General features: G+C 36.1%; 1 protein-coding gene across 50 annotated transcripts in view; it reads right to left on the bottom strand.

The window, feature by feature from the left end:
• Positions 1 to 4,350, bottom strand: part of LOC116253575 (magnesium transporter MRS2-B-like) — an 80,401-nt gene extending 76,051 nt beyond the window's left edge. For 27 of the 50 annotated variants that reach the window (XR_007573081.1, XR_007573083.1, XR_007573066.1 and 24 more), the window contains exons 1-2: positions 4,188 to 4,350; positions 4,015 to 4,089 (exon numbers count right to left, since the gene is read on the bottom strand). The gene's annotated coding sequence lies outside the window, so the exon portion shown is untranslated. The other 23 variants (XR_007573076.1, XR_007573071.1, XM_050077233.1 and 20 more) reach the window with 10 other exon arrangements.
• Between the last annotated feature and the right edge of the window lie 17,582 nt (positions 4,351 to 21,932).

The following is a 21,932-nucleotide window of genomic DNA, read 5'->3' on the forward strand; positions in this document are numbered from 1 at the left end:
CAGGGATGCTAGGAGCTGAACCGGCTAATTTGCCTATGAATCCACGTATACACCTTCATGATGACCAAACAGAATTAGTGGATTCTCGATCTTATAGATCCCTTATTGGAAAACTACTCTATGTTACTGTGACAAGACCAGACATTAGTTTTGCAGTGGGGAAGCTAAGTCAATTTATGGAAAAACCAAGGAAAGTTCATTGGGATGCTGCTTTGATGGTGGTTAAATATCTGAAATCGTCTCATGGCAAAGGCCTTTTGTTCACAAAATGCGGGACTCTGGAAGTGGAAGCCTATAGTGATGCTGATTATGCTGGCTCAATCGAGGACAGAAAATCTACCACAGGATTTTGTGTATTTGTGGGAGGCAACCTCATATCATGGAGAAGTAAAAAACAAGGTGTGGTGTCAAGATCTAGTGCAGAACCTGAATACAGAGCTATGGCTCAAACTGCAACAGAAATGACTTGGGCTAGATCCATGCTATCTAACCAAAATGTGTCGATTCCACTTCCCATGAAGATGTATTGTGACAATCGTGCAGCCACATACATTGCTAATAATTCAGTTTTTCATGAGAGAACTAAACATATTGAGGTTGACTATCATTACATTCGGGATCTCGTTCAAGGAGAAACCACTGCCACTGTTCATGTCCCTTCAGAAGACCAAGCTACAGATGTCTTCACCAAAGCTCTCCCTATTAGTGATTTCTCTAAATGTTGTGACAAGCTGAGCATGTTTAATATGTATGCTCCAACTTGAGGGGGAGTGTTGAAATAAGAATGTTTATGTTTCTAGGTGGTTCTTTGTAATATTAAAGAGCTATAAGATCACTTTAATATTTCCTTTATTTTAGATTGATGTAATATGTAAATCTTCTTTCTACCCTAATCTCTTTATAATAGAGATTAGGGTTAGTGAATGAGACGAGTTCTTTTCTTCTCAACTCTCACATCTTCAGCCCTCTCTCTCTCTCTCCACGTTTCACGGCTGCAACAACTAGAATAATAATGTATACGTATAATATATAATATATTATATTATGTATTATATGTTAAACGTATAATATATATGATACGTGTTATTGTATATATATAATACTATAACATATATACTAATAATATATTATATAATACACATGTATTATACATGAAATATTATACCACATATGTATGTACATATATATTACATATTGTATGATAATATATATGTGTACGTCTCATATTACATATTTGTTATATAGTACATACATATGTCATGTTTGTACAAGTTACATTTTAAAATATTATATATATATATATATATAGGAATATACATACATATATATATATATATATATATATATATATATATATATATATATATATATATATATATATATATATATATATATATATTAATCACAAATGCAGTCTTTGGCTCCACTGAAGCAATGTTAAGATGCTTTCCATAAGCATTACGCTTAACCAAAAAATTGAAACTGCAACATACCTGCAAGATGATCCCTATATCAAATCACTTAGTTTGATAAATTTTGGACCATGTAATTTGCCAATGCTAAGGCATACATGCAAAAACAAACAATGTGGGCAATGTGGTGAAGAGCATTGAAACATGAAAGGGTTTCCTTGTTGAAACCTACCAAAACTTATCATGAGTAAGACTGGAACCATTCTGCCATACCTGTTGTCCCACAAACAATTCTCATTCGTCAAAGATTGACCAAAAAACTCTTCTGCTTGTACAAATTCGGCACTTACAAGTGCTGCAGGATCTTTTGGAATGAAAGCTTGCACACTGTACACCTGAACTGAACCATCTTTAAGTTCCTCCCGTATGCCTGCATCATTTTGAGGGAACAAAACTAAATGACCACCAGAAATTCACCAATTCCACAAAAATATATACACAAAGAACAACACTCAAACACTTATTTGTGAACTTTGATCATGTTCGGCAAAAGTTAGCCTACCGTACAATGAAACAGTTGTTGGGAACTTCCTTTATTCAAAAGAAAGTCAGAAACGTGTATACGGAAACCCCTTTCGGTAATACACACTATGACATTAACTATCTATTCATTGAGGGGTCTCACGTCTCTCACTCCTCCAACAAGGGCCCGTATTCCCTGCATCCATCCCTTTGCTAAATCAACAAGCAAAAGATCATCAAAAATGATTTACAAGAGATGAAACGCCTTTGACGAGTTATCTTACAATAGAAATAGAATATATTCAACTGAAAGGACTCACCAAGTAAGAGAGCTCTCCAGAGTGGCTGTGTTAAGCTCACGATCAGCAAGAAGTCTGCATTGCTTGCACTTGGTCCATGTGACAAAGATAGAGACAAGCAAATGCCCAATGATCAGATGGCTGAATAAAAGATTCAAATGCATAGCTAACTCAACAGCAGTTCTGGATCAGAAATATCAGCATCATTATTCACTTGCCCGTAATGAATGGATGACTCTGTGCTTGAGATACTGTCAATCTTTTCTCTGGATCGAGCACAAAAATTCTATTAAGCAGATCTTTGAAATTGGCCGGCGAAGTCGCTTTATTTCTTGTTGTGGGGAGTCTCGGGACGGTGGGAAGCTTGAAGAAAGAGGGTTTTTTGGTTTCTAACACCAAGAATGTAAGAAATAACTCATTTTTGCCGTTGAATCATTCATTTCTCTTATTTCCTGCATTTATTTGTATGTTTTTACTTGTTTTGTGAAGCTATAATGTCGGATCCTGCATGGCAGTGGTGCACAAGGGTGAATCCTAAAGATAGGTTAAGAGTTAAGTACAATTATTGTAAGCAAATCATATCAGGAGGGATCTCTCGCTTTAAAAACCATATAGCTGGTACACACAGTGATGTGGCTGCTTGCAATGGCTCCCAAGAGAATCCATTGCCAGCGTATGTAAAGCACCAGTGTATGGAGCTTCTTAATGCAGTGAAAGCAAATAGGATTGAAAAAGAAATGCAAGATGCAGAGGAAGGATATGGGGACCCACATGCAGAGGAAGAAAGTGAAGGTGAAGACGTTGAGCTTGAAGAAGAACATGTTGGTGTCAGTTTGGGAACAGCTAAAGGGAAAAACATTATGCATACAGGTGGTTCTTCAACTGCAACCAAAAAAAGAAGAGGTGAAAAATACCGGAAATTCAATTTAATGTTAAAAGTTCAAAATAAATTAAAAAAACAAAAAAGATAAAGAAAAAAATGTTTTCCATTAAAAACATGTTCCACATAAATATAGACTTATGGGAATAAACATCAATTAACATAACATGCTCATAATGTTACAAGTAATAACACATTAAGAAAAAACTTGAAAGTTCTATGCAAGACAAGATGAAATTATTTAAGCAAATAAAAAATGAAAACAATAAAATATCATCTATTTATTGTCCATCATCTAATTATAACACTTGCACATGATATTCTACCAATCATTTTCCTCACCTTTGTGACCATTGTCATGCAGGATTGTTTGAAATTTGATGCCATATCTTCACAAAACACTAAATCTACAGTAATCTTTACAGAACAACAGAAATCTACAGTAAAAGTGATAGATTTTATACATTTTGTGAAAGAAATCAGGAATCTCTTTCTTCAACTGCAAGTCAATCTCCCACACTCAGATCTTGAAATCGATGTTTTCTATCTTAAACCCATAAGAGTGCCCTTTCAACAACTATAGTCACTTTGTCATTAGCTAATTAGTTACCTTACGTACATTTGTTATAAACTAGCTGATTAGCATTGTTCACTTACATCCTTTCGGTGCACATCTCTACTTGGCTTGCTTTATTATGGTATTGCTGACCAAGGAAAGAACTCCCTGCATCGTCCTTGTGGAGTCAATTAAGATGCAGGTATAAAGGACATAATGGCCCTACCCAGCCACTTGTTACTGAACAATGATATATATATATAAATATATAACACAAACAAGGTGTACTTTCACCATGCTATAGATAAATTAACCTGAAGTACATGATAATGAAAAAATGATCACCTTCTTTGTAACAGGATCTTCTTCAGTGGCATGGAAATTCAGATCCCGATCAAAATGATGATCTGTAAAGGCTCCCTAAAATAGAAGACAGAGTAAAAAAGGATATCAATCACAAGATGAACAAAATCAGTCGTCCAAAGTAAGTATACTTTCCATGCCAAAAAATCGCATACCTTCCTGAGCATCTTTTTATGAAATGGACCTTTTAACTCCATATGAAGCCGAAGCATGTCATTGTTTGATGGTCCAGGGAAGAGGACCTTTCCTGTATATAGCTCGTACAAGCAGCAGCCAACTGACCTATATGTCCAAAGCATGGTCATACGGCAAGCCAAGTACTGCAGTTTCAAGAAACCAGTCAATAATAACCCTCACATCACGATTCGGAAGCATACACATCACACAAAGAAGTACCTGAATTTGCACACGCAACAGATTTTCAAAGTTGCAGTGAAAACAACTAATGAATAGAGATACAACCATACTTGAACAGAACCAAACGGAGGACTTACTGAACAGAGATACAACTAATGAATAGAGATACAACCATATTATTACATTATAACTATATGATCCCTGAATATAGGTTAAAAAGGGACAGGCAAAAATATAATCAAGGCATAGGAGAAGTCCTTTCGGTATCAAACCTTCGAGAAATGATAACCTTGTGGGACAGATATCTTCAAGTTAAGGTTGCCTTCCTTGGAAGAGATGCTTTGCACTGCAATTGTCCTTGATTTCAGAGCCACAAATAAAGGAAAATGAAAATAAAAGGAAAGAGAAGAAAAAATACAGAATTTAATCAGTTTCAATGGCAACAATTGAGTATAAGGAGGTGAATCAAAAATAATTTCCCTTTGTACTATCAAATTTAACCATCGACATGATAATGCCAAATATTTGAACAGTCACTTAAAAAAGGGAATATGCCTCGTTGAACCTTCAGATGGGGTCATAAAAGCGTGAAAAAGAAGAAAAATCAGCATAGGCACTGTACATGAAAATACTCTAGACGATTAAGACGCAAATTGCTTGCAAGCCTTAACCCATATACAATTTCCTTTGACGGAAAGAAATGTTGATTCTGCCCTTCCAGGAATTGAATTATGGACTCCTGGGAATCAAACTTCAAAGGCAGGAAAATCCATATTATCTAGAGCTTCGTGAAGAATGAATCTCACCATCCCTTCCAAATAAGTGGGAATTGACCTCTCGAATGGAAGCTTCTTGTTGCCTCTTTCAAGTGCATCTCTCCATATTCTGTACCTTGCTCCAAGCTTATCATATGCCACAGGCCAGTTCCAAACATTTGCCCCATTGATCATCCGCTCTTGCTGACCTTCCACAAGCCATAGATCCTCATTTAAGACCTGCATGCAGTGTCTGATCAGTTCTAACATGAAATTCCAGAAGCGACAGTGATGTCATTTTATGACTACGATTTACGCAACCATTGGGTCATGCAGACAGCAAAATCTTGTCGGAATGGTTAGATCGCAAGAATCACAACCCCTAACCCTAAACCCAAAGTAGAGGACCGAATAAAGAAGAGCGAGATGGCCGAGGAGAATACCAGAATGAGATTGAAGAGCATCGCTTGGTCCACCTCAACAAACTCGGCATCCCACGCCTTGAGCTCTTCTTCTTGGATCTTGTCGTCGACGTGCTTTTTGCAGTACTCGATTACCTTCGCCAGGATATTGTTGGCAACGTTGGGCAAGGGGATGCCGGAATCAGCACAACCATCCTCGATCATTTGTCTGATCGTTGAGATTCCTTCGCCACCGCCTCCTCCACCTCCAACACCTCGCCGTCGGAGCTCTTGACTGTTACCGTCTTCCCTTCCTCCTTCGCCATCTCCTCCCGAACCCTCTCGAAGCACCGGCCATAAGCCAAGATCAATCAATCCTCCTCTCCTTCTCGCCCTTATTAGCTGAGGCCATCAAAAGGTTTAATATCTTCCATGTTAGCTCATTAACTTACGGCCCCCAATACGCCCATTAAAAAAGCAACAGTATGGCCCTTTACCGCCCTTCTGCCCCCCTTGAATATATGTAAACTAGAGAGAATACTGGGATTTCTATTTTTTTGTGCTACTTTTGGTAGTCGTAATGAGAGAGAGAGAGAGGGAGACATATGTTGTTATATATATAATATGTTATATAACATGTATTACATGTAGTATGTTACGTTACACACATATATATATATATACTATGCATATGTATATAGTTGCATACTGTAGTATTATGTCATATACAGATATATATTATATATATACTTTTATACATACACACATGTACATATAATATATTTATTATATTATATATACAATATATTATATATACACTTGTAGGCATACACACGTGTACATATAATATATCTATTATATGTAATAGATATAACGTGTTATATCATAATTATATACGTTTACAAATATATGTACATACATATGATATATGTGTATATATTAACGTATGTGTATATATACATATTAGCTATAACGTGTACATATGTTTTTTACATGATATATATAGTACGTTGTAGTGTTACATATATAATGCATAATATGTAACATATATATATATATAACGCATTATATGAATTATATATAGTGTATATGTATATTGTTATACGTGGAGTGAACATGTATATGTGTATAGAAGTTCTATATATTATATATGTAGCATGCAATGTATTATATACACATAATATATACATAGTAACATTGTACGCATACATACTGCACATATAATATGTTCATACATATATGTATATGTACATATATAATATATGTGTGCATATATCATATGTGTATAATATACGTATTATATGTACACTACACGCATAATATATGCGCACACATGTTATATATATAATGTACATATGTATATATACACTATATATATAATATATAATATATGTGCACATATATTATGTATATAACATATAAAATATGTTATATATTGTAACTCTACATATACAAATGTTACATGTACACTTATAGTATATAGCAATTATATTACATATACTATATAAATATTATAGTATATAGTGTATGATATGTACACGTATTATATGTTATGACATCTAATTATATGTAATATTATATGTTATGTATAGAGTATAACATAAAATATATGCATATGTACAACGCCCAAGAATATAATAGAACGTACTTATAAGTGTATATAATTGTACGCTATATGTTATAGCATATAACACATATGTTATAACGTATACGTTGTAACATATGCGTTATAATAATATACTATATAACATATACATCATATAATATACTATTTAAGTTGGAAGCTGAGCTTTCACAACGTGGAGTGTGTGATTTAATCTCAATTGTGATCTGCACGTTAAAAGTAATATACCAATCTTTGCAAGATCAAATCATGTGACTAACATGTGCACGTCAGGCACTAAGAATATTTCTTTGTTTAGATCCATAGTTTTGTTTTCTACTATTTTTTTATACTTGAGATGCATGACAATTGATGGTTTCTATTCAAACAATGTAGTACGCATCGCCTAAAAGTGTTTTGAGTTTGTTGTTTGGTACCATCAATCCCATTTTTTTTGCAAAGTGATGGTATGTCATGTTTCTTATGGACTTTGTCTCGTACAAGAAAGAATAAGTGTTATGATTTTTGTCTTAAATAGATGAAATACCATATATTATTTGTTAATTTCTCTTTTATTAGTTACTTGGTTTCAAACATCAGTCACAAATCATGTCTCGGAGTTTTAAACGGTATGGTTTTTTTTTGGTATAATACCTCGAGCTTGAAAAAACTGGGTAAAAATGAAAAAAATACTCTAAAATTTTTTGAAAATTTTGAAAAACTAAAAATTGGGGGAAAGTAATATAAGTGAAAAACTAATAACACAAACATCAAACGATAAGTAGATTTGCAACAAATAAAAAATAGAAATGAAAGGAAAATGTTTGGCATTAAAAAAGGTGAAAAAATGAAAAAAGGGAAAAGTAGTGAAAAAACGTGTTTGTTTCATTTTTAACGTTTTTTGTTTAAAGTGTTTTTTATTTTTAACTCAATGGCCACTTAATTTATCACGTTTGTTTCGAAAAAAAAAAATCGTTTTTCATTATAAGCATAATTTTTTCATTAATATTTTAGATGTTCACTTTCATACAGTACTACGACACTTTGTGAAATTTATAAATTTTGTTTTGCAGTTTGTTGTTATTGTAGTTCATTGTGCAAAATTTGATAATGAGAAGGACCTTGAAGCCATCCAAAATGCAGTGCTCTGTTATGAGATGATGCATCCAGTAACTTTGAAGATCAATTCTTATTTTTCGTATTCATTCACACATGTTTGTGACATCAGCATGTGTTGCTAAGTGGGCACTACTTTCTGATGAATTTTCTACAAAATAAGAAATTGTAAATGGGTACAAAGAATAGTAGGATAGAAAACCAATGTCAATATTTGATGGTCACATCAAGGGTTCCTTCATATGCTACATTTCCCAAGCCCAAACACATAGAGAGCATTTGGATGACACCCTTATAAAAGCCAAGCTTTTTAATTGAGTATTGAAAACATGGTTTATTTGTTTGAGAATTGATATACACACCTAAAACATGGTCTTTTATGAATAGCTTGAGGGAGTTAGGGTTTTTATTCTCTTTTACAAAGCCAGGTTTTGTAAAAAACCAAGTTTCCTTAAAGGCTTAAACCAAGTTTTGATAGCGTGCAAACAATTCAAAAACCTAGTTTTGGTCCAAAACCTAATTTTTGGGTGTTATTCAAACACCTTCCTAGACTCATTACTTTGCAAAAGGAGTTCCAATCTATCATTTTATTTGGAAAGCATGCTCTAGTGGACAATTTCCTTTATTATAATACAATGCTACTTAAGTGATGATTTCATAAGCTAGTTGATTTACATTTTGTAGTAGACATATTCCTTCTATGCAAGTGCAACATATTTCACCACTAATGAAGGCAACTACTTGAAATTACCTAGATGGTTTTGTTCCTATAGTCTAATTTCTACTTCTACCAAAAAATGACTATATAGTCTAATTTCTACTTCTACCAAAAAATGACTATGGCATTCTATTGACAATAGTGGACTTATTCCTTTTTGTGCTTAATCACATCAACACTACTTTTTTAGGTAGTAAATGATGATGATATATATTTATGGAGAGAATTAGAATACGTTCCTGGCCAACATCTGTTTTGGTTGGGCCTAGTGGCAAAATTTTGTTTCAAGTTTCTGGAGAAGGTCATCGAAAGGTATGAAAGTTTTATTTTGGTCATGTTTTATTATTTATTTATAACGGATGTTTGCTTTATCTCGTAATGTTTTTTGGTTGGAATTACCCATATTCATTTTATCCTTAAATATTACGAATAAGAATGTCATGGTTCATGAGTTCGAGTTTCCAAATAAATTGCGTGATGACTTGTGAAAGCATATTGTACACGCATTCATAATTTCTAAAATATTGCAATGTAAGTTAGCATATTTATTTGAACTTGTGCAGATAGTGACGTGATTGTCATGTTTCAAAGAGCCAGGATATTGTAACAGATCACCTCCATAATCTGGAGAAAGAACTAACCTCACTGGTAAAAACAGGTGTGGTTACCAGGGTAGCCAAACTTAGTTCTCCAATGGATCAAATCATTGAGGACCAAAAGTTGCATCTAACCTAGAAAACTGGGAAAGAGGAAATCCAGACCCCTGATATTTCAGTGGCTGAAGACAAGTTGCATCTGACTCAGGAAACTGGGAAAGATAAAAGACAGTCCTCTGGTTTTACAGCGGCTGACCTAGTTTTGAAACCCCAAACTGCGATAATTCAAAACCCCACAGGACTTTTAATGGAAAAGATTCCGAAAAGTCCTGAATTAGCATATTTGTATGGACAAAATCTTTTTGAATTATACAAACTCCCTGTGGAAGATCCGTAAGAAAATTCCTTAACAAATTTTTCAGGGATTTATCCTACAATTATTTGTTTTCAAGGTATACCACCTGAATTTATTGCGAATTGGTTTAGTGTTGCTTCAATCAATAATGTTTACTTATCTTCTTCTTTCGAAGAGATAAAATTATTACCTCCTGAAATCATGAAGGCGGTAAAAAAATTTTCTATCAGTAATCTTTCTACTTCAAGAGCTCCACCTAATAAATTATAGATGCAGCATCACAAGGTATTAAATTAATTAAACCCAAGTCCTACAATTCAGAAGAACTTGTGGGATTAGAATGAGAAATAGGAAGATTTATAGAGGATAAAGCCTCTACCAGTCTTCCTAAAAGAGCTCTTCATTATGAAAATAGTGAAGGCCAGGAATTTATTAGGCCTGCATTCGGCCAAGAATTTATTAAGGTTGCATGCTATGAACCTAGACATCAGCCTCTTGAAGTAGATGAACAGTCACTTCAAGAAGAAATTAGATTTCAGAGAGAACAAAATCTACTTTTTAAATGTGAAGCTCTTAACAGGCTAGAACAACTCAATCTAACAAGTTGGAGTCATATTAAGCAATTTTTAAATGACTACTATTATTACACTTCCCTATCCGGAAATGCATATGATAGTAATATAGGTGACAAGCTCTTCAGGAAGTTCTACACATTTAATGCGTGTTTACCTTATTATAGTTTCTTTCAAATTTTTTACGTGTCTTAGTTCATAGTGTTTTTTTTCTGCTTCATGATAGACATCTATGTTTAATCATTTATCGAGTCAATTGAGTTATTATATTGTTTTGTTTTATATAAATAAATAAAGAAACAAGAAAATTTTATATTACTACAATTACTTTTTTTATTATATATTTTTTGTGGAAGCTTTTTTCATTTTCACTTTTGTTTTCTTTTTCTTTATTTCTTGATTAAACAAGTTCTCATTTTGGAAGAGCTGCTTGTCTTCTATTTACTATGGTTATCATGTTAAAGACATGGTAATGATAATTGATGCATTGTGGTATACAATCATTTTATATTTTTATGTGTTTTTTCAATAGTTGTTTTGCATTAAGTTTGTAATATGTTGTGTATTGTTCTTTATTGATATGCTTAGTATTGTAGTCATTTTTTTCAGTTTCGTTGTTATTTTTATAAATATTATATAATTCAAAAATTTGTCCATAAAGCTTACGCTTCAATTAACGCCTCACCTTATCGCATTTTACGACATTGCTAGAGAAGACCGTGGGTTGTCTACCCATTGGAATGCAATGGGTGAACCTTCCTTCAACACAACGTCGTTGTTGTTAGAATTTACAATGTAAGTATACATACATGTTTTGATATCTACCATCATATATCTTAAACTCCTAACAATTTGATGTATGATTTGTATATATCAAAACATGTATGTATACATAGGACTTCTTGTATTTATTTTTCTTTTATTTTTCGTGCCTTTTTATGAACTTTTTTCCTTTTTTATTTAACAAAGGAAATAGCTGTTGGGAGTTCCCAACGGCTAGATTTCTAGCCGTTGGGAGCTCTAACAGCCACTTCCTCTTTCTCCTCTCTTCTTTATTTCTTGTATAAATAGGGCACTTGGGACCCTTGTTTATGTGTGACTTTTTAGCCTCTTTTTGCATACTTTGTCAAGATTAATACATTCTTCTTCTCCTCAAGTTTGAGGTTCTTTGTGTGTGTTACTTATTGAAGTTATTGGAAGCTTCAAGAGTGTTTCTCTTGAAGCATTTTGTCTTGACAAGTTTGGGCCTGATTTACATGGTATCAGAGCTAGCTGCGATTTAACTCAATTAGGTGCTGTTAAAGTGATCTACGTGATGGGATTGAGCACGTCTTATCAAAGCTTCCGTGGCTGTCAAAGTTGTGACCATTTTCTAAGTAATATCTTCCCTCGTGGCAGCAAGCTCTTCATATTTTTTGAGCTACCTTCTTGCTGTTTTGTGGTGGCTGATTTAGTGGATTTTTCACCAATGTTGAGAGCCATTTTGACACTACTATTATGGCTACATCAACTTCATCTTACAAGGTACACATTATGGATGACAGAACTTCTTCTACTCCTCTCCCTAAAGTTACTTTATCAAATTATGTTTCTTGGGCAAAAACTATAGAACATTTCATTAGAATTTAAAGATTATGAGGACTTGTTGATGATTCTAAAAGTGAACCACAATTAGTCCTAGCCAAAACCATAGATGGAAAAGCCCAAGAACTAGATGGAGTCAAAAAAAATAACGTTATGAATGAATATGAAAGAAAATGGGAAGAGTGGAAGATAGGACATCACAAGATTATCACATGGATTATTGCTAGTGTCGATACTACTACTATGGGCCAAATAGCAAAGCATAATTGTGCTCATGAAGCTTAGGAATTCCTCAAGAAAACCCACACTATGAAAGATGTGGCCTACATGTGCAATCTTCAAATGAAGATTGCAAGTCTCCAACAAGGAGATAAGTCTCTTAAGGAGTATGTTGGAGAAATGGAACAATTATGGGATGAACTTGCCCTATTTGAACCCGAATGGTATGATCCAAGAGACATTGAAGTAAGGGAAAAACAAATCCAAAGGGAAAAATTTTATAAATTCATTATTGGTCTTAGACCGAAATATGATAGAGTCAAAACTTCCTTGCTCCATAGACATAAAGTGTCATCTATGAATGAAGTTATAGCGGAGCTTCAAATGAAAGAAAATAGACTCAACTTTTCTAAAGAAAAGAGTGAAAGTGTTGTTCCTACCTCAAGACCCGGCGCTCATATGAAAACTTATAGGCCTCCTCACTTTAATCGAAATTAGGAGGATAAAGGCAACAAGAAGATCATATGTTTTCATTGTCAAGAAGAAGGACATACTAAACCTAGATGTCCTGAATTGAAGAAATTTGATAGAAAGACAAGTATGGATGGAACAATGTATGAAGAAAACAATAGATTTGACCTAGACAAGCTTGTAAGTGCTCTTCAACCAAAGCTTATTGATGCTCTTCAACCACTTGTCAAAGGAGGAGGGGCTTCTCCAACTTCCGGTGCAATGGTAGCATCTACATCATCAAGTAAGTACTCTATACTTGATTCCGGAGCTTCATTTCATATGACTCTTTGTAGTTCAAGTTCATTACTTACCGAATGCACTAAAGAGGAATCGTGCCCTTTTGTTAAAACCGCCGATGGAACTCCTCTTGAAATCAAATGTGTTGGAAATATTGATCAAAATTTTAATTCTAAAGTTTTCAAAATACCAAAAGTTAGATTTATTCCCAAACTTAACTTAAATCTCTTGTCGGTTTCTCAAATAACCAATCATGGATGTGACATCGTCTTCTCACAAAATAAATTTTTGATACAGGACCATCTTTTCAAGAGGACGATTGGGGAAGGTTCTAGGAAAAATGATCTCTACTATGTGGATTATTTGGATCTTTTCAACCCTACTTGCATTGTAGTCAAGAAAAGTGACATTGAAATTTGGCATCAAAGACTTGGGCATTCAAGTGTAGGAAAAATGTCTTGTATCCCTTTTTTGGAGGATAAATGCAAAGAAATGATCTCTTGTGATGATTGCATTAAAGCCAAAATTAAGGTTTTACCACTTGGAAATAAAAATTTCGTTGCAAAAGCACCCTTTGAATTAGTGCATTTGGATGTATGGGGACCCTACTTGCATATCTTCAGCTTCTTTGGGAAGAGGAAGTACCAAAAAGAGACCAAATCTTCTGTAGCACCGATCCCTTCGCTTAGGAATAAAGTACATATGATAAAAATGAAATGTGAGATGAGAAGCAGATCCCCTCCAGTCCATTTGAAGTGCAGCAGGTACTACTGTTTCATGAAGCCCTGCTCTGGAAAAGTCATCTACATGTAGCATCATGGTCATTCAAAAGAACCAACTAAAGTAACAAGAGAAAGAGCTTAATGGACATAAAAAGAACCTGTACCCCTAGAATTCACAAGCTTATCATGTGGATTTTCTGAAAATATTTCAATCTCATCCTTTTGCGTTGGCAAAAGATGGTCCATCAGGGAACCTAACTCATACAGCTTCTTGCATGCTAGAAGAGAAGCGGCTCTTTTTGCATCCTCTTTTGAAGCACATGATGGCCCCTCAACACAATGAATGGGGGCATTGGAAGGGAGAACCACATGACAAGTGACACCATCCAAATCATCAAAATAAATGAACTCTGGGGCAGGATTAAAGTATCTGCGCATACCAGGAAAAAGAGAGCCTGACAAGCTAAATAAGGATCATTCAGACAGATAAGCTTGCACATACCTAGATAAGAAAACATGGAGGAATTTACAAAAGAAAAAAGCAAACCCATACTCATCATGTGGGAGTCTTGAACAATAGTGATGCAATAAAGACACACTGCATGCAATACTAATGGAAGCACCAGTCTTTTCGACTTTATAAATTGAATCTTCTGCGGCATCAAAAGTCTCATCAGATGTCCTGCTCAAAATTTCATTGTTCATATGTTTTTCACCAGAAATGAAATCATTGACCAGATTTAGCTCATGGATATTGTTCCTAGATCAGATGACAAAATTTATAATGTAAGCCAAAAGAAAAAGAGACTTAATACAACAGAAAAGAGAAAATTAAGGGTATGTTTTAATAGCAGTAAGAAAGGTCTCAAACAGCATATCCCATGACCTTTTGTTATCGCTTTTCTTTGCACCCTTAAGAGTGTGACAGAAATTCTGGAAGAGGGTGCAGTGTCAGATGAGCCATAAAAGAAAAATCAGAGGAGATGGTGAAGGGTGTTTCCATGTCAAAATGTGGAGGGGATGCTCAAGACAGAAGGTTTGTCTCAGACCATTTATTCCAACATTCAGACATGCCCTGAGTTCCATGTAAGAACACTTGGATCCCGCAGGAAGAAAACAAATGGAGCTTTACCTCTCTACTATGCGAGCACGACCTCTGGATTGTATATAGCTGGCCACTGTTGATGGAAAGTCAAAGCAGATGAGACAACATGATTGAATATCAAGGCCTGTAAGACAGCAAAGAAACATAAATACAAAAAGCTGTGTTAAGAAGATAATGAAAGTCTTGATGTATTTTTTTTCCTTGAAGATGCACTCACAACCAGAATCAGTGTAACATAGTATGACCACATTTTGTTGAAGTTATTAAAACCTAAGATGTCAAAATTCGTGAGTCAGACACAGTCAGTCAAGGGGCTAAAAAACACTAGTCATGACTAATCGGGATTAGTTGGTTTACTAAAATAAAATCAATAAGGTGTAGAAGCACAATATTTGGTGTGCCAAAAGTAATATAAGGCAAAATATTATAATTCATAAAAAACGTACCTTTCTGTGTGTGTGTGTGTGTGTGTGTGTGAGTGAGTATTGGGAAATTTGAACTGATGATAACAAAACCAAATAGATACACAGGCATGTGCACAAATCAATAAAGAAAAACTATAAATGCACACAGTGACACAATATCTGCTTCCCAAGACAACTGATAGTTGTAGATCACAGACTGATCAAAAGGCATTATATAAGAAAATTTTGAGAGTTGATTAGTAATAGTAATCATAATAACAATAAGCAGAAGGAGGAGGAGGCTACACACACACACATAGTGAGAGAAAGAGAGGGAGAAAGAGAGAGAGGGAGAGAGAGGAAGGAAGGAAGAAGAAGAATGTCCAAGTCAACCAACAAGTCCTCAATCTATGCACTGGCAATTTGGAGGCCAGGGACTAGTTGGTGGACTAGCAACCAAAGCTTGCTAGTTTAACAGTATAGAATCATAGATTAAAACAAAAAAATCAATCAAAAACTAAAGAGAGAAGAACAATGAATAAGTTAGTCCATCATTCCGTTTTCCTTATCTTTTGAAACATAAGCCCATAGAAAGAAAAATATGTAGTTGCTAAATCCTCATCCTACACTTATCATCTCTTTTTCCAACAAAAATGAGGTGTGTAATGATACATCATAGGATGCCCTAAAGTTTGCACATGCATGATCAGTCTAAAAATGTGTTACATAGAAATATGACTGATGCAATTGTATTGAAACAGCAGCAGCAGATGGAAACTAGATTCAACACGTATCTAGAATGAAGTTGGATCTCAATAATCAAGAAACACAGGAGCTACTTCAAGCTCTAAAAACAAAGCTCCCAAAGTAACAGAGACGAAAAACCATTAAAAGAAAATCAAACTACAAAAGCTTAGAATTGCTCAAGCTCTATATATATAATTTCTCACATTATTGTTGTCCTTAAAAAGAAGAGTACAGAGGTGTCTCTCTTTTAAAAGATACACCAACAAGACAACCTGCCACAAGTACTGATAGGGTGCATCATTTTTAAAAGTATTAGTGCTTCTTTTAAAAAAAAACCTCTAAAATGATGAACAGGGTATTTATTTTTTAAAAGAAGGTTGCCTAAAATTTTAAGAAATAAAACATTGTAAAAATAAAACTACGAAATAATTATTTAACTATATATATATATATATATATATATATATATATATACACACACACACACACACACACACGCATATACCCCATCGACACACTCAGACCCTGCACACATGTGACATAGTTGTTGAGCTAGTCCCAACCACAGGACTTCAAGCTGTGTGGCTAGCCAATTAATAGCTCCAGACACCATTTAATGGCTGACATAGAAAACAGAAAAAGCAAAAAATAAAGAAACAGTACATAAAAAGGAATCAACAAAGAAAAACAATGGTATGCCTATAGATACAAATTAGCTAACATGCATATATACGATAAAATGTACATATGTGTACACAAAACCTTCATATAACATCATAATAATTATTGAATACATGCAGTGAATTACTCCTTATTAAGTAGTGAATGACAGACATATAAGCACTTAAGAGGCTTGAAAGTTGAAAGTTTAAGAACTAAATAAATTTCAATAACACATAATAATACAAGGAAGTGATTGATCTCAGGTCAGAATGCAAAATATCACAAATCAGTCTTGCATGTACGAAGAAAAAAAGATAATCCTTTTTGGAATTTGCTTAAATGCACACAATTACATGTTGAACAATAAGATACACAATGCAACCAGAATTAGACATTGACCATCATCCCAGAACATCAATAAGTGGCTAGACAATCTGGATGGATTTTAATGAGACGACATGAATACTTGTTGTTTAGCATCCGAACCTTTTGAAAATGTGTCACATCGGTACATTTATACCTTTTCCAACTAAGTTACATAGCTGCATTCAAATAAAAAGGTTACAGGTTCTTGTTTTTGCCACACTTCTTTAAGACATTCCTCTCAGAGAAAGCATAATCAGATAACTGATGATAGACTGCATTTCACAAAAACAAGTAACAGAAAGGAAAAGAAAATTTCTTCATTGTTTTCGCAAGGTAATTATTATATGCATATTTGCAAAATTCCTACATCCAACACAAAAAACCAGTACTATGATCAACTAGCTAATTTTCACTTATGAAGACAATGCCTAAGAAAGAGTAAGCATCACATTTCAAGAGATCAACATTTATTAACACAAGTAGACATGCTCAGAGAAAAGAACAACCATGGTGGAAACATAAATCAAATTTACATACCTATAACTTGAAAGGATTGCAATGAGAACCAGTAGTTTGTTTGAGAAGAATGGTTCCCGTTCTTCTAATACCTCTGGCAGAAAGGCCTCAGGTTGATCACCAGCTGTCATATGACCAGAAGAAAGAAGAGGAAGGATTAGAATCCCATGCAAAATACAGGAGTTAGACATGCAGATATTCAAATTTGTTCAGCGATTTTTACCCACAATGCACACATAGGTTACTAATAATATAATCTTAAAGTATTAAACGTATAGATAGATGTATTGCTGAAATGGAGACTAGGAAGCCAAAAGTGAGATCCCAAGTTCAGTGTAAGCATTCTTTGTTACTGGAATTGACTTCAGTGACTCAAACATCTCAAAATAAGCAGGCTATAGGTATCATACTGTTTATTCCTTTGTCAGAAATGCTCTTGATTTTTTAACTTCATACAGGAAGAAACCAGAGTTGAGAAAGGTCAGCTTTCCTACTATTCTCAGGAAGAAAAAAAATGAGATCCTTTTTTTTGTATCAAACATGAGATGCAAAATAGAAAGCAACATTTAGATTTTAGAGATAAAAAGTAGACCCTATCAGCATTATTTATTTTATACAGTTCTTTAATGTCAATCAGAAGTGCCAGTGTTAAGCAGATGCCATTGACTTTGATCTAACTGGATCCAGTCTAAATTCATAGCCACATGCCATCCAGATCCACACATCCTTATGTACTGCATTTCGACATATTTTCTGTTAGTTGAACATATTTTAATGAGAATTATGGCATTGACTTATTTCTGACAGAAGTGACTGATGCATCCTGCCCTTGTAGCTGCTCAAATCTCACCAAGATGCAGTCGCTTCCCAAGATCTATTGAGAACTAACAAGCCAAAGGAGGTTAAAAGAATAGGGAATACAAAATTCGATCCCAAGTCAGACACAACCCCAACTGAATATATCCCTTAGGACCGAAATACAAGTGGAATGTCCCTCCCAAATTTTCAACCTACTACAATCAAGAGTGGGATGTGAGGCTTTACAAGCGTTCTCGGTACAATTTTGAACTATCCTTCACTCAACAATCATTCATCCATGCCAAACCATTCATGCAATCCGTAGAATGAGCAATACACACCCTTCGCCCTAGGTAAGTCCAACAGCTTGGGAATGTGTCCTCGGCTAAACAAGCTTTAGAGGATCCACTACAACTGCAAACACGAAGGTTGGCTGGAAATAGAATGCACCCTCCCATGCAACTATAGGGGGGTTCAGATGTACCTTGTTGGAGCTAGTCCAGCACTCACCGAGGAAGAAGGCCAATACAATCCTTGGTATTGAGCACTTCTCCACAGGTTCAGATCTTGCGCACAGCAAGATGGTGATCTCCAGTTGAGTCCTCCTCTCCGAATCACCTCAGCTCGCAAGGAAATACAACAGATCACAGTCACATCAAATCAGAAGTACAGGAAGCTAGTAAGTTCTGCACTTCATCGGATTACAGTAGAAACCCCTATTTTGAGTGAACTAGGAGGTAGCAGACGCTGGATAGATGCCAGTGCTCGTCCCTTCAATGGTCAGCTCCACAGCAGCTCACGTCTTCCTGCTGATCAGTCTCTCCTTGCTTGTTCAGTTCTGTGACAGCAGCTTACAGAAGCACAAAAATCACAGTAGGCGATGGTACAATGATAACGAGGGAACTCGGAAGGTTTAGGAGCGTCACGAAGGATCAATTGAACCCCTGTTAAGTGATGAATTAGGGGAAAACAGGTGCCCCGTTTAGCGCCGACAGAGTGCTCTTCAAAAATACAGGTCCAACTCAAGAACAGGTTGCAGCGGCGACTTACATCAATGGATTTGATGTTGCGAATGAACCAGCCAATAAAGCAGATGTATATCTTGCAATTAATCACGATTCAAGGTCATGGAGAATGCACGGTTTCACCCAAATCTCTGGTTTCACGCAAATCTAAGATAGAAATTGGGGAAACTGGCGAGAATCACTCTCGCAGGTGTGAAGCCAGCTTCCATAACAGTGCTCTTTCAAAAAATCATATCTCCTCATCCAGATCTCCTAAAACCATGAAAATTTGTCTAGAGGAAGCTGAAATATGGAGGGATAGATGCTCCAAACCCAGCTCCAAAGTCTCTTCCAACAGCTAACTCGTTGAACTGAAAGTTGCACTTATTTCTGCCTAAAACAGCTTGTCTCAGATGCTCAAGCTGAGATCAGAAGTCGATCTCCTTCAAAAATTCATATCTTCACATCCAAAGCTTCTAAAATAGTGAAAATTGGTATGAATGAAGCTAAGTACTTGAGGATAGGCCCAAAGATGCGTCTGATTCTGCCTGAAATAGTCTGTCGTAGGGCTCAGGCAACGTCTGGAGTCAGTCACCTTCAAAAATTTGCCAAAATTCAACCGTAGCTCGGATTGAGCTGAAATTTGGACCAGTGATAGCTAAGATTCTGATGAACGAATGCCCAAAAATTCAGCTTCAAAGCAGCATCCAAAAGGTGAGTCATTGAGGATTGAAATCAGCCTAGTTTCTGATGTCGCTCAAAACTGCGCCGCCTAATTCCACGATCCGCTGCCGTGATTCCGATCAGTTCCAGCGAGCTATCCAAAACAGCTCGGATTCTCCTCAAACTTCATCAGAATGTTCTTCCATTAGTTACAAAGACAACTGAGCTACTCTCAAATTCAGATCTTGCTCAGATCGTCGGGAATTCACAGATTAACAGAAATTTTTGTCACTGCGCCTGTACATAATTCATCCTCTGTTCTTCGTCTTCAATCATCCAATTCCTCAACAGATTTCACTCCGTTGCTCGTCACAAGTAATCCACAACAATTAGATACAGAATGCGATAGAAGAACTGATCTCAACAAGAATTAAAGCCAATCTAAGTCATTCGTTAGGCGATCTGCCTGAAATCGTGCTCGCCGATCTCGTCAGCACTTCATTTCTTCTTCAGATCCTTCGATCTCAGTCAGATCAGACCGATCTATTCCTCTCGTTAGATAAGTTAAACTCAAATCGATCAGAACGTCAGCATCCTCTCCATTTCTGATCGGGTAACAGGAAGATCTCGCGGTAGAATCTCCATGGAGTTAGAATTCTTACCGGCTGAAGATGTTCCTCTGGCTGTCGTGCAGTAGATCTGAGAGGCTCTCGGTGATCGGCGTCCACGCTCCTCCATCGAGCTCACAATCCTCTGCCCTGGCCTCTAGATGTCCCGGTGATGGAAGACATCTGCACCTTGGTCGGAATTGCACATATGCTCAAGATCCGTCACCTACATTTTCGGTAGAGTTCCCAGTTCCTCTCCTCTGGTTCTGCAGTCGTTCTTCTTTTCCAGCGAGGTTCCCTCTGCTGGCGAAGCTTTTGGCACCACACCTAAGCAGCTCAAACACTCCACGCGGGAGAGAAAAGGGGTCTTTTCATTGATTCAATTTCAAAAGATATAATCTTTGGCGCAGTCTCCAGTTTATATACTACTGGACTGTCTCGGGTGCCACCTGCTGTCTCGGACTGAGACAAGTACAAAACCTGTAATGACTCAACAAAATAGAAAACACTGACAATGACTCGGTCTGGGCTTGAACCCAACTGCGACGTGCTCAGGTTAGCCTGAGCTCTTGCTAGCTAAACCTGATCCTGACGCACACTGTGTTCAGCCCAGTCCGACTCAGCTCCTTTCAGCTCACGTAGTCTTCTTCAGTCCGAACTGTCCATCTCTGATCTTCGTCCCTAATATGCTGGCTGCTGGCCCATTGTGTGCTTATCCCTCGGCGTCGTCGGCTATACGTACACATAATACCCCAACTGTCACGGTGTCATGAAAGTGTTGTATTAGCTCTTGGGTAAGCTCGGACTGTTTTGATATGACTGCCTTACCCTTTCGACATAGTATGCTGCCCTTAACCGAATAATGTGGGATAGAACCTGCCTTTTGTTTCAATGTTGCTTTCAGCAATCTAAGATTCTCAACCAAGTCTTGCTCAAGTGCAATCCTTTCCCATAGGTTTGTGCTAATCACGGATAATGTCATCAAGTTTTCGCCCACCCGTGATAGTGAATCGGTTGTGGTATTGTCCTGCCCCTTCTTGTGTTCTACTACAAAGTCACACACCACGAGTTTGACAAGCCAATGTTGCTGGATCGGAGTGCTCACTCTTTGGTTCATAAGGTATTTGAGACTGTTATGGTATGTCCGGACCACATGCGGTGAAGGTAACGACTTTAGGCATGGCCAGCTCCCAGTGTGAAGGGCGGTGTGTACAAGCTATGTCACATAGACTCTTCAAAAAAGGGGCCACACCCGTGTTGACACGCACCCCAACCACA

Source organism: Nymphaea colorata, chromosome 4 (genome assembly GCF_008831285.2).
Source record: "Nymphaea colorata isolate Beijing-Zhang1983 chromosome 4, ASM883128v2, whole genome shotgun sequence".
Classification (NCBI taxonomy): Eukaryota; Viridiplantae; Streptophyta; class Magnoliopsida; order Nymphaeales; family Nymphaeaceae; genus Nymphaea; species Nymphaea colorata.